Below are 14,950 nucleotides of genomic sequence, written 5' to 3' on the forward strand. Positions count from 1 at the left end.
TTTAGTTTTTTGTTTTTAAATCTTCAAAACACAAATTAATTCCTCTCATTGGTTTCACCTGACTTATTTAAACAGTACAACCATAGCCAAATCCTATTTTAAGAGTTGATATGCCTTTTCATTGGTGGCCAAGAGTGAGAAGTTCTGTCCTCATACCTCAGGGGACTCTGATAGGGCTATGTGGTAATTGATCCAGTGTTTCTAAGTGAAGATCATTGTCCTCTTTTGCACATTCCTCATCTTTACCAGGTCTTTATACCTATGTTTTCAACACACTGGGAAACATAACTATCCCTAAGAATGACTTAACAAGAACACTTTGCTACTACCAGGCAGCGTGAGGGCTTCAGCTAATTTTGATTGTCAACAGGTTTATTTTCAGGGTTCAAGTGCAACACAAGATTCAGGAGTCTAGAGCTTATGTCTAGTCCCTCTGCTGGTCCTAGAATCATAGCGTGGCAAATCTTCCCTTCCCTTACCTCCACCCCTCTCAGATCCCTTTCTTCCCCATGAAGTACCTAGTGTGCCACACTTATCACCTACGAAAAAAGCTATAGAGCCCCCATTTGCTTAATTCAAAGAAGTCAACTGACCTCCTTCACTTCTGAAAGCAGGAAACTAATCCTATCTTGCAAAGAATAAAGTCCAACTAACCTCCCTGCCCTTGGGCTCATCCAGAACCAGGATCTCTATGAATAAAGCACATGCCAATTTTGTTTATAATTTGCCTATACAAAAACATACTTGTGTGAATGCATGATATAATATTTGCTCAGTCATTAACTCCAGGGAATTTCAAGTTCTTGGGGAGATTGTAATGGGTGGGCAGTTCACATAATATCCACTATGTATCCCTAGCAAGTTTAAGTGAACCAAATTTCTCATTTGAATCTGCCTTCTGAGAGTTCTTTCAGGGTGACCACAATTCTCTTTGTTCTTCTTATGTGAAGTGGACAATTAGGTCTAACCTTTGTAAATTTAGAAAATAAAAACTACATTTGAGTAGAGAAATCGTTTTGCTAGGCTTTTTATGCTTTCTAATTTAATTATTCACATTAATCCTCTGTACATTTTTAATATACTTATGCTATTCCTTAAGATTGTCTCAGTGTCCAAAATACTATCTATATATTTTGGTGGATGTTTTACTAATGTCTGTTTATTATCACCCTAAAAAATTTTTGTCATGATTGAGTTTAATTCAATTGAATTCAAATTCTTCTGAGACTATTTATGTAAAAGATTACCACCTCTTTATTCTTTCTGACTAGTGGTTTATTATGTTTCCACAGTTTATCTATAACATACACTAGAGCATTTTGAAAGCAGTAGAAACAATAAAACATTAAATACCTATTATATTTCAGTTGAGTATTGCTGGGTGTTTTTTTTTTTCTGGTTTGGTATGTGTGGGTTTTTGGTTTTTTTTGAAAGTGCAGTATGAGAGAGAATTATTCCATCATTGCTCATTTTAATTTTTATGTTTAGTTATATCTTTTTAACAGAATATTTAAAAACACTTTAAATCTACACCTCGATTATGAAAAAGTTAAGTTGAAATGTAAAGCCACTGGGTTTTTCAATTACTTCCAGTTTTATTAGACAAACAATAGGGAGTTACCATTTCCACTGCCTTTCACACCTTCATATTTTCTGAGGCATGCATGAATCACCTCGGCTTGCTATAATATTCTTTCTCAAGGAACTTGGAAACTTAATTAGGAAAAAGGAGTTCAGCAGCCAGTGGAACAGGGCCCAGTTCTCTCGAGGGCTTCCTGCTGCAGAGCGATTCAGGAGGCGTTGGGAAGGGAGCACGGGGCCTCTGGGCACTTCAGGATCTGCTCTCTGTGCTCCCTTTGAAGAACGGAAGCCCAAGGAGCCAATCTCCAGGGGGGTTAAGGGTAGTGGGGATCAAGTGCTGTGGAACATACTTTACTCGTATCAATACCAAAAGCATTTATATTACAACAATTAAGATTTCAGTAATGGCTCCAACTCCAGTTACATTTTGGGTTAGGGTTAGTGTTAGGATTAGAGGTTGAGTCAGGATTAGGTTTGGGTTAGGTTTAGAGTTAGTGTTAGCATTAGGGTTTGGGTCAAAATTAGATGTTAGTGTTAGAATTAGGAATAGAGTTAGGGTTGAGGTAAAGTTAGAGTTAGAGTTAGAGTTAGTTAGGGTTAAGGTTAGGTATGAGTTCAGGGTAAAAATAAAAATTTTTAAAAGATTTTGGTGGATCCATTATTCACTAGCCATCTTGAATATATTTCATTTAGATTCATGGTTTTGAAAATTATCTTGCCCCTGTGTACTTATCTTCTTGTGAAATTTGATTGCCTATAGTTTAATAAGTGTGCCATACTGTTTCATGACTCTTTATTCTTAGAAATTCTACTTGTTCTGCATGGAATGGGCTCCCCACTCTGCTTGCTCAATGAATTTCTACTAAGTCTTTAGGAAACCTCATCACACATCATCTCATCCACAAAGCCATCTCTGATTCCAGAGGGTTAATTATACTCGTACATGACTGAATCCTTATTATTCTATCTTGGATGTATTCCCAATATGCTTTTCATACTATGTTACTAGTACCTGTGTCTGTTTGCCTAGAATGGACTAAAAGCTTTTTAAAGAAATGATTCACATGTTCTCCACTTTTTATGCTCATCTCCCAGTGTGAGATAAAGCCCAGATCCATTGTAAACATTTCCATGCTCTGGGCGTCTGATGATAAGAACTCATTAGAAGAATATGGAATGAAACTTCCAAAGCAGATTTGGCAGTAAAAGTTATACTTGTTTTTCCTAATAGTGCTCAAGCTGCTGGCTATGGGATGTGGGTTATTGTGACTATGAATATGTGAGGTCACTGCAGGGACGGCAAAGAAAGAGTAAACCCTGAAAAGGATTATGAAATACTGTGATGGGAAAAGGTATTTCTGACATATAAGCCTTGGCCAAAATTTTTACTTGAGTGAAGTTGGAGACCATGAAAGCCTTGTCCCCATGATGCTGGCTAGAAAAATCATCACAAAAATCTCCTATGGCTCAGTGACCCAGAATTTGTATCCATTTCTTTCTCTTTTAACCAGGATTCTCAAATGTCACAGCCACAGTGCAGAGGATCCTAGTATAAACTGTACTCAGAACCCAGCCTTGCTGGTTCCCAGTGCAGTGATCCTTTAGTCTCACTGTGTGCCTCTTGGTTATGAAACCTAAGTTTCTGTCTTTTCAGAACAACACAGAACAGTAACAGATCTCAAAAAGCAGAAAGAGAATTTTGAGGAGATTGATTGTGTTGAATTTGAATTCAATTGATCTATATTGTTGTATAATCATAAATCCATTAGATTCAACCTAGTGGCTCATTTCAAAGTCAGTATTCTCTTCAAAGGCCATTGATGTCATTTCTTTATTAAAATCCCACTTTCGTGTTTTTATTAAAAATGTTCCCTTATTTATTTTAACAACACTGATATTAATTTCCTATTTCTTACTTTTGTATTTTAATAACTTTTCTACAAAGGAAAATATTGTTTGAGTACAGAGGTTATTTTAGTTGACATCCAGGACAATTAGTAGACAAAATTTCAAAACTAATTATTACTCCCACTGAGCTAGGTAAACAGCATTGCAAATAACTTCACTATATTATCTGAAGGTGCAAAAAGCAAAGAAAACAGAGATGCAGAGAGAGACAGAGGGAGAATATGAGGGAAAAGTATATTAAAACATATAAACAAAGTCTATAAATGTATAAAAGAAGGACCACATTTCTCTTTAGTTGAACATCAAACTTAACACACACATTACTTGTTTTATACAAAATTACTTTCATTAACGATGTGATTTCTTGCCATTCTATAAAATACCAAGGGTGCCAAAAAACTGTATACAAGTGGACGTGTTGGTCAATGTTGCTCACACAGTTGTTCGCCATAATCAGAAGTGTCTGGACACTGATGGTAACCACCTTGAGCACTTCTTGTAATTGCAGAAATCAAATGTGACTTGAATTCATCTTTTGTTATTGGTATATATTGAGTATTATAATTTTAATACAGTTTCCCTTTCTTAAAATGTGTATACATTTTTTGGCACCCTCAATATAAGTAGAAATTACTTCATGTAAAAACATTTTCCCAACATTAAAGAACTTAGAGAATTGATTGGAGAAGGTTTATTATAAATAATAAATAAATAAATAAATAAATAAATAAATAAATAAAATAAAGATACTATGTCAAATAACATGGTTGGCTCTGAAAATGTATCTTCCCTATAGACGCCTATATGACAAAGAAGTCACTTTAGTTTATGGTGTTTTTTTATGTATGATCTGTGATTTGGGTACAGTGATACCAAAATGCAACACACACACACACACACACACACACACACACACACACTTGCATGCCTTCTTTTATTAAAATAATAGTTTTCTTTTTATCTTTACTGTATTCCTTCTTTTTCTCAAGTTATCTTTTCATTTCCTTTGCAAATATGCAAAAACATGTTTGGTCAAATGTACATTAAAAAACAACAACAACAACAACTGTGAGGGCCAGTAAATAGTAAATGCAAGGGGCTACAGGAGAATTAATTCCAGGTCTTAGACATCACCAAAGTGGTGGAACAAAAACAAATCCACAATGAGTTCCAAAGGGCACATAGTAATTCAATTACATCATTATGACCTCTTCCCTGCATATTTTTGGTAGATGTGTATATTACTTTCCTAGGGCGGCCATCACAATTTAGCTCAAACTGGGTGGCTTAAAATAACAAAAATTGATGCACATAGTTCTGGGGGACAAAAGTGTGAAATTAAGGTACTGTTGGGCGGCTATGATCCCTCAGAAGACTGTAGGGGAGGATCCTTTCTTGCCTCTCCTGGCATTCCTGATGATGATTGGCTTGTGGGCAGATCACCCCAACCTCTGCCTTTGTCTTCACATCACCTTTACCCCCAGTGTCTGGGTGTTCTTTTCCTTTTCTTACAAGTGTATTCTAATTGGATTTAGGGACTGTCCTAATCCTAGATTATTTAAACTCAATCTTTACCTTAATTACATCTGCAAAGACCCTATTTCCAAATATAGTCAGATTCTGAGGTCCAAAGTGGACATGAATTTGGGGGGGGGGACAATATTCAAACCATTATATTGTGGGGGGAAAAAGTGTCTTATAGTAGATCTTGTCCACATAAGTGGCCTGGTGCCCACTGCTGCTCCTTTGGCCCAAACCCTTCCCACCTGGGCTTCTCCTCCTCAGCTATGGTCCACTGCCAGCAAACTTAAGCCATGGGAGTCAGTCACCTGGCAACCTGCATTTGAATATATCCTTCACCCAGGGTCTCTGCCCTCTCCTGTGCTTTGCTCTGCCCTCCCAGGCATGTATGGAATAATGGACTCTTGTGCCCAGAAAAGCCCTGACTTGTACCATTCCTTCATCTTGCAAAGGAACTTCCAGGAGCAGAGGGGGAAAGCTTTTGCCTGAGGTTGGGTTGTATGTGGCCGCACCCTCTGCACTCAAGCTAGACCAGGGCTGGTGGCACCACACTCACTCCGGTGGCCTCATGTTGTTCTGTCATGCATGTTCACCTCTTCATTATAACATTCTTTCCATTCTTCTTCCTAGCCCTTTTCCACATCCCAACCCATGCCCCACAAAAATCTTTCCCCACTTATTTATTTTGTCACCCTTGTCTTACATGAATTTTATTTGTTACCCTCTACATCTCCAAAACCCTAAATTTAAATGTATCCCTAGTTTGTGTGTTTTAATTGCTGAATAGTATTCTATGGTGTGGATGTACCATAGTTTGTTTGATCATTTATCCACTAAAGATGTCTGAATTGTTTCCAGTTTTTGGCTATTATGAATAAATCTGCCATGAACATTCCTTTTTGAGCGAACTTAAATTTTCATTCCTCTGGGATAAATGCCCCGTACTACAATTGCTCGGGCATATGGTAGTTTTATGCTTTATTATCCTTTAAATGTCTGTAGAATTTGAAGTGGTATCCCCTTTCACACCTGATATTGACCAGTCTTATTTTTAACTTTATCGATTTTATTAAACTATTTAAAGTACCATTTTTTTTTCAATTTTAAATAAGCATAATTTTAGAACGGTTTTATATTTACAGAAAAGCTACAAAGATAGCACTAAATTCCTGTATCTCCCCCTCACTCGGTTTCCCCTACGGTTAACAGCTTATATTACTATTAACCAAACTTTGGACTTTATTTGAATTGTGCTGCTTTATCCACTAATGTCTGTTCCAGGATCCCATCTAGGATGCCACATTACATTTAGTGATCATGTTTCCTTAGTTTTTTCTTGGCTGTCACAGTTTCTCAGACATTCCTTCTTTGTGATGACCTTGATGGTGTTGAGAAATGCTGGTCAGATATTTTGTAGAATGTGACTCAACTGGGATTTATCTGATGATTTCCTCATGTTTAGACTGGGGTTATAGATTTTGAGGATACAGAGGAGAAGTATCCTCATCCCATCTTATTAGGGGTACCTGCTATCAATGTGATTTATCACTGCTGATATTGACCTACATCACCCAGCCAAAGAAATGATTGCCAGTTTCTGCTGTGGAATGTTTCTCCCTTGGAAAATCACTCCTCCTCCCTTCCCATACTCTATTCTTTGGCAGCAAGTTATTAACAAGTGCAGGTTACACTCTGGGTGATGGGAAGAATTAAGCTCCTTCTGAAGGAGTTCATATGCTTTCAATTTTCCTACTTCCCTCTGAAGTACCAGTGTCTAATATAAATAAGACTCTTTCTTATTCAATACCATAGTAATTTAAAAATTTGTCTAAGTGTTTTCTGCATTTTTATTGAAAATGTACATTTCAACTATGTCAGGGTGAAACAGATTTTTATTGGCTGGCTTGGGGATTTAATCACCATTTATCTTTTTTTTCTTATGGGAAAAATGCATTTTAAGACCTAATGACTCACTAACATACTTCAGAAACAAAACACATTTACCAGTGTGTTTTTACCAGGCTATTATGAAATATGGAAAGAAACCCAGGGCTCCCTCTGTTTTTCTACATCAAATCTAAACCTGTGTTCTCAGTTTTTGAAACACTTTATTTTAGAACCTAAATTGCATATTATTTTATTTTATTTCATTCAGCTTGTGTTGCTATGACAATTTGGAAATTAATTGGGCAGTTCAGCCCTCCAAATTATTCTGATGATCATTTTTGATACTTGTATTTCCTGGCACTTGTCTGCTCCTTCTCCAACTTACTTCCAAACTTTAAATTCCTTAGTATTGCTCTATATTTTTTTAACAGCCATTTTTGTTGATTTTTTTTTAGCATTTCAAAAGTCTTTATGCTTCTGGAGCTGTAGCCTTTTGAAAGCGACTGTTATAGTTTTAATGGTTCCCAGAAGAGGTACAGACTATTTGTCTGAGAAACCTTTTCCCAGAATATTTATCAAATGCTTGTGGATATGTCAGACACTGTGTTAGGCTCTGGGCATAGAGTATATACATGGAAGATTGATGGCATATCATAAATTATAAAGAGTCTTATATAAGATTTCCATTTAATTCTCTACTCTGCTGCCAGAATGGTTATTTTAAAATGTAAAACTAGTCAGGTCACTTTTTAATTTTGAATGCATCAAGAGTCTCTATAGTTGTTTTTTTGGGGGGAAAAACACATTAATTCTCTTAACTTATCCCATCAGAATTGTGATATTGGGCAGTGTCATCTCTCTCTCTCTCTCTCTCTCTCTCTCTCTCTCTCTCTCTCTCTCTCTCTCTCTCTCGTCTCTCTCTGTCTCTCTCTTGTCTCTCTCTTTCTCTTGACTCTCTCTCTCTCGTCTCTCTCTGTCTAAAAGGCATTAGGATGTCTGTCTGGGTTCTTTCACAAATGTGTCATGAAGTCTTAAGGCAATTGTCTTTGACAGCCATAGGGTACAACATAATTTTATTTCCTCTTGGATGCAAATTTTTAAATTTCATTCTTTTTTACATTAAAAAGCTATGTGTCATTCTAGTCATTTAAATAGGCGTTAGTTATGAATATGGGTCTTGGGGTGAGGTAAGGGCAAGTGTAGTCCAAACGTCTGGAGAAGAGAGGAAATTTTCCCACATCAGGCATTGTGCAGTGAAGGGTGTCCTGAAGGGGGTTGATGGCCAATAAGCAAGAGCAAATATCTGCAACATGACGGGTTCCTACCAACACTTAGAAAAGTCCCAGAAGTTAGTTCTGCACTAATTTGAAATGTCTGGAGCCCTATAAACTTCTCAGAATTATGGGTGATACTTTAAGTGAAAAATCTGAGATTTGGCAGCTTTCTGGGTGGACTTCAAAGGAAGGTTCTAGACATATATCACAGGCTTATTTATCAAGGCAGCTGTCTCAGTAGCATTCAGTTACTTTGGTAATATAGGTTAGCTTTTTTTTTTTTTCCCAAGAGAAGCTTTTATTAGTGAACAAAAATATAACAGCAGGGTATAAATATGGATAACCACCCTGTCTTAGTCTACTCAGGCTGCTATAACAAAATATCATAGACTACGGGGATACAAATATTCACAAGTAGACTCCTTAATCTTTTATTTCACCACTTCCTTTTCAGGATCAAATAAACAAAGACAAAATATTTAATATTAATTTGGTTTTACTCCATACCTCTCCATTAAGTTCATATATTCTCTCTCTAAACTTGGATTATAAGAAAATGAAAACATACCCTAGGTGGATCCTAACAAACTCTGCTTTCCACCCTCCAAACTCACCTGATATTAATCTTTTGGGAAAATGTTAGCGTTAGTGCATATTAGGGTGTGGCTTATGTGTTGGAGCCTACTGGATAAGCTCAAGGTAGTGGGGAGTGTGTGCGCTCTCAGCAGAATGGGGAGGTTATAATGTTCTCCTCGCTAGTCTTCACAGTAAAAGGGAGAACCTGGAATGGGACATCAGGATAGATCAAGTGCCTGAGGTAGACAGGCTAAAAACCAGGTCTCCTTCTCTTGGCCTAGATGGAGAGTCTAAAGTGTATAAGTAGGTTGAAGAGAAGACCCAAAGATGGCCAAGCTAAAGGGGAAGGGTCTCAAGAAGGAAGATTTGAAGTGAAGACTTGAAGAAAATGGAACAAGCCTTATGGATACATGGAGAAGAGCATTCTAGAATGACTAGCACATGGAAAGACCCTGGGCTTATAGCCTTACTGGTGTGTTTGAGAAATCATAAGGAGAACAGTGTACCTGGAATGGAAAGGGGAAGTGGGAGAATAGTAGGAAACAGGGCTAGAGGGAAACTGGTTGCCTGGGAGTCAGATTATGTACGGTCTTGCATGTCAATATGAAAACTTTCCTTATTATATGGTGTGAGATGAGATATTTGATAAATATGAGTCAGGGCTGGTTTCATGGGTGTGTGACCTGTTCAAGATCCAGAGCTTCATGCTTAGAAGGGCCTCAAACTTTAATGTGCTACAGTTGCCATCTTTTAACCTTTGAATTTGTTTTATTTTGAAAGTGAAGTCCAATGGGACAACGGAGCGTGTGCCAAGGACTAGGAGCTTCAGTTCACAAAGGGTCTTGCTCCTACTTCCTTGCTTCCATAGGATGGGTTCTGTGCTACCCACTCACCACCTCCTGGCGTTCCAGTCCTCCCTGGCCTTCTCCTCCACACTTTCACCCATTTTCACTGTTTCCCTCCACCCCCAGTGAGGGGCTGGGCACAGACATGAGAAATGTTGGGATCAGGCATGTGCCCCATGGTATTTCAGGGTGAGGCAAGGTGGTGGTCCTCCCCTTCTTGGGCTGGCAGCACCAGGTATATTCAGTAAGGCCCTCACTCTCTCAGGATCCAGCATGTCCCAGTGTGAAGACTGCAATCTATTAGGGATTACTTGTCCACTATGGGTTGGGACAGATGTTCGTGGGAAAAGAAATTGGTTTCCCTGTCCCCAGCCGGGGTCCTGCATTATCATTTTGTACCAGGCCTCACAAATTATGCATCCAGCCCTGATGTGAGTAGATGAGTAGCATGCTCAGGTTTCCTTCTCTAAAGTGTAGCTCTGATTGCCATGCTGACTGTAGGAGAGCGAGGGTGAAAAGAGGAAGACCAGTAAGGAGGCAAGAATCCAGGTAGGATATCATTGTAATCAAATCAGGGTGGTATCAGGAAAGACGGTAAGAAATGGTCAGACAAAAACAGAATTTGAAGGTAGAGCCAAAAGAATTTTCTGTTGGATTAGATATGGAGTCTAAGAGAAAGAAGTGGTCAATGATAATTCTTCCCCACCCCCTTTTGTTTGGCTTGAGAAACTAAAAAGACAAGGTTGCCATTAACTGGATTAAGAAGGAAAAGCAGATTTGGTGGTGGTGGTGGTGGGAGATCTGAAATTCAGTTTCAGACTATTTAAATTACACATACCTATTAGGCTTCCAAGTACAGATGTTGAGAAAGTAGCTGGGTATATTCTGGGGTTCAGGGGACATATCCAGCCTAGAGAAATAAATATAAGAGTCATAAGCATATAGGTGGTGTTTTAAAACAATAAGATTTCATGAAATTATTGAGGGAGCAAGAGAAAAAGATTGGAGGACTGAGCTTATATAAAGATAGAGGAAAACGAGAAAGAATTAGCAGTACCCAGGATTAGCAAAGAAGCAGGCTTTGAGACAGGGAAAGAACTAAGAGTGAGTACTATAGTGAAAGCCAAGTGAAGAACTTATTTCAATGAGCAGGGAGCGATCAACTAAGTAAATGCTGCTGAACCCTTTAGGGTTCAAATAAGATAAGAACTGAGTTTTTTAGTAAAGTGGAGATAAAAGGCTGCGACTTGTAAGAGCAGATTCAGTGGAGCAGTATTTGGTTTATTTGAGTGCCTTCGAGAGGGTAGAATAGGAATTGAAGAAAGCCAGACTAGTCAACTTTGGAAGAATTTTGGTTGTAAAAGGTTTCAGAGGAATGCAGTGGTGGCTACAAAGGGAAATGAAATCAAGAGTTTGTTTCACTTTGTTTTTTTAACTAGTGGATAAATAGGAGCACGTTTATAGGCAGATCGGGATAAAGCAGCAGAGGCAAATTGATGATTGTGGAAATCAGTGTTGAATTGTGCTTTTGAGCAGTAGAGGGAATGGGAGCTGGTGAACAAGCGGAGTCACCGTACAGAGGCAGGAGGCTGAGTGTGAGGTACAAACGCGGGTGGGCAGAGCGGTGCTGAGAGCGTCACTGGTTCTGTTCTGATAGCTTCGTTTTTCTCAACGAAATGGGAAGCAGAGTCATGAGCTAAGAGTAAGGATGGAGAAGAAGGTGTTTGTTTAAAGTTTGAGAAGGGAAAATAAGAAAAGTAATAATAATTTAAAAGAGTAGAAAAGCAAATGGCCTAGGAAGACGAGGTATTGGTTGCTGAGCGTCCCTAGGCTGCACTTCAGGTTTATGGTTATGGATCTAAAAGGAGCACAGGCAGCATGGCCTCACCTTTTCTCCGGTCACAACCAGTTGCACAGGCTTAGACCTGAAATTGGTGAAAAGCAGGGTTTAAGCAAGTTGATGTTTTTTGTTTTTTCAGTAAGAGGGACAACAGAGATGAAGATGTGTTTGACGGACTGTTAATGGTGGCTCACCATGGAACTGAAGCTGTGTAAGGAGAAAGGCGAGGGCAAGAAGGGGTTCGGGTACACGAAAACGAGGTAAAATTGAGTCCAAGAGTACTTGAGGGATGAGCTAACCATTTAGGAGAGATTAATCAGAGAGTAGGACGCTTGGAATTCAGATTATGAAGCTGTTGGGTAAGGATATGATTTAGGTTATGACAACAGGAATGAACCTCTGAGATAGGACAGAAGACACAGTCATTGAAGCAGAGATCACAGTATTGACAGGCCAGGAATCTGTATTAAAAAACAACTGATTCTGATGCAGGGGGTCCAAGGACTGTGTTTTGAAGAAATCTCATTTTAGAGAGTGGACTAGCTGAACATGAAATTTTAGAGTTGAAGCAGGAAACACGAGGGGGTGGAAGAAACATGAAGAATATTAACAGATGTTGTGTATCATGTGTTTGAATGCGCTGGACATGGTGTCAAACCATTTTACATGCCTCATTTTATTGATATCTGGCAACATCAGGTGCCAGAGATTGTTATCATCCTTATTTTACAAATGATAAACATGAGGGCCAGAAAGGTTAAAGAACATGCCTAACAACACCTCTGTCTAGTCTAAACTATTATGTCAGGTGCAGTGTTTGTGACAAAACAGGTGATATTAAAATCCGTATCCTGAGATGTATATAATAGACTTATGGGATTAGAGACTCTTGAGAACAATATTGTGTACAAAGCCCAGTAATATGCACTACCTTATTTAATCCTATTAATCCTGTGTATTAAGCAGTTTGCCCAGATCATGGTGGGGCCAGTAAGTAGCAGAGCCTGGATGTGAATGCTCTTCCTGACCTCCCATTTGTCTACTCCTTCCACTGACTTCCACTATCACTATCCAGAGATGGTTCAGACAAATACTTTACAGCCCAATCATTTTTTAATAAACGTTAATAAAGAAACTGTTACTAGTTATTTCTTTGTTAGAATCTAACAGAATAAGTCTCATATTCCTATGTTTCCATGGGAACATTGGTACAGAATGTCATGCTGTTTTGTGGAATGTTCTCTCTATAAATTCATGTATTCATTCAACTATAATTTATTGAGCAAATAGTTGTGCAGGTACTGTGCTAGGTGCAGAGGATACAATTAGTAAGAAACATCCCTGCTCTAAAGGAACCTTCAGTCAGCTCAACCTTCAGAACCTCAGATACTCTGCAGGGCCAGTTCAAGCCTGGTGCAATTTAAGGCACTGCATTTGACCTAGAATACACTCTATCTCTTAGGACCCAGTTACCTAAGAGATCATTGCTCTCCCCAATGGTTTGGCACAAAGTATGATCAGCTGTAGTGCCCTGGAGATAGAATCTTAGATTTGGACCTTGGGGAAATAGAACCAGGGTGTTGTCAAAAAAAAAAATTCCTACTCCAAGAGGGTCCAATTTTAAAGCTAGATTAAAAATAGACCCTTTGCCTGGCTGGGTGGTATGGCATTGACCCTCATTCAGCACTTGCCACTCCTTCTGCTAGAAATACTGGATTTGTACCTGATGTGAAATGTTTATGGGTTCTACAGCCCAACAACCTCCTGCCAGGCGATCAGGCAAAGGCCTAGTAAGATAGTGCTCAAGGGTACCAGTGTGTAAGAACAAAGAACAATGCATCCAGGGGTGAGGCACATTCTACTTTGACCAGGTTGGTGCTAAAGCAGTGGATAAGCTGTAGCACAAGATGTGTGGGGTGGGTATTTCCACATGCAGAGAAACTTTTGCACTCCTACTTCTTAATGTTACTAATTAAGAACGGCACTTACACTAGTTTGAACTGAGCCTGGAGTCTACAACAGGGAAGAGGGAGGGTGTTATGTTTTGCCTCCAGATTTAGAAGATCACAACTGGTGCTTAGTGGCGGGGTAACACGTGTTGCCTTACTTCTCTCCGGTCTTAAAGCATGTGAGTCACAGTATAATTTAATTATACTCCTCTACTGTTACATTGCAGCAGTTAAGTGAAACAAATAAAAAACGAAGTTTTCTTACAAAAAAAAAAAGAGATGAGGATCTTATATGTATTGGGTTTTTAAAAATCTTTTTGTTCTTTTCAAGCAGCAAAATATTTTACATTCTCTTTCTATCTAATTTGGTGACTCACTCTGATCACAGATTTAAATTATTCGCGTCCTTTGGGGAGCTGTGGGACCACACATCAAGTGTACAACGCCTATAGCTTTAAGAGAAGGTCATTCTTGTGTTTGGAGTAGGGGAGGGAGGTGGCACCAGCTCTCGGCGCCTCCACTCTCCGCCGGCCGGCGGTACTCAGTTTCCCGCGGCTGCGGGTCGGGGCCCGCCTCCCCGCCGCGTTCGGAGCGGCCGCGGGAGTGCAGTGCCGTTCCCCACTTGCCGGAGGAGGCGGCCAGGGTCCACCGCCGGGCCCGCCTGCCCCTCCGCTTCCGGGCCGCGTGTGGGCCCCGGAGCCCTCCTCACTTCCCCGAGCCTGGGCGCCGGGCCTACGGGACAAGCCCGGAGCCTCCGGGCGGTCTGCTCCTACCCCCGAGGGCGCGGGCTCGGGGCTCCTGGAGGAACCACCCGCCCAGCGCAGTCCGCGCGGCCCCGGGCCAAGGGCTCCGCTCTGCGCCTCCGCGGGCCCCGCGCGCCTCTCACACCCCAGCTCCCCAAGGCCGGGCACACCCACTGCCGCGGCCAGCAGTCGGGCCCCGGCGTCCCAGTTAAACCTCGTCTCCCCACCCTCGTCGGCCCCAGCTGCACACCCAGCTCTTCTCCAGGCGCCCGCAGATCAGAATGGAATACAAAGAGGCCTGTGCTCCCCTGGCCGCCGCCCCCATCCGTGCCCGCGCTGCTTCGACCCTTGTGAAGGCTGGACACCGGGACCCCCCCCCCTTCGCGCCCTCGTGCTCCCTCGCCCCCATTGTTGGTCAAATCCACCCAGAGCTTCCGCAATCCCGGGAGCCGGGGCCCTCGGCCGTCTCCCAGCACCCCCGCGGCCGCCCCTCCCGGCCCCCGGGACCCACTAACCCCCTACCCTCGTCGGCCGCTGCTCTAGATCCCGGCCCCTCCTCCGGGGCCCTCCGCCCGCCTCGCCCCGCCCGAGCCGGGGTGGGCGAGGCGGCAGCTGGAAGAGAAGGGATGAGGTCATCCTCTCCCTCGGAGTCAGCTGGTGGAGGAGAGGCGGCGGGAGGAGGGAGCGCGCTCTAGGGGAGGAGAGGAATGTGCAGGTCCGAGGAGCGCCGCGGCGGCCGCTGCTGCTTCTGGGGCTGGCGGCGGCGGCGGCTGGGGCGGCAGCCGCGGGGCCGGGCCCACGAGGAGCGCGTGCGGCGGGCAGGGGC

This window comes from Hipposideros armiger, unplaced genomic scaffold, assembly GCF_001890085.2.
Source record: "Hipposideros armiger isolate ML-2016 unplaced genomic scaffold, ASM189008v1 scaffold_1212, whole genome shotgun sequence".
In the NCBI taxonomy this organism is placed as follows: domain Eukaryota; kingdom Metazoa; phylum Chordata; class Mammalia; order Chiroptera; family Hipposideridae; genus Hipposideros; species Hipposideros armiger.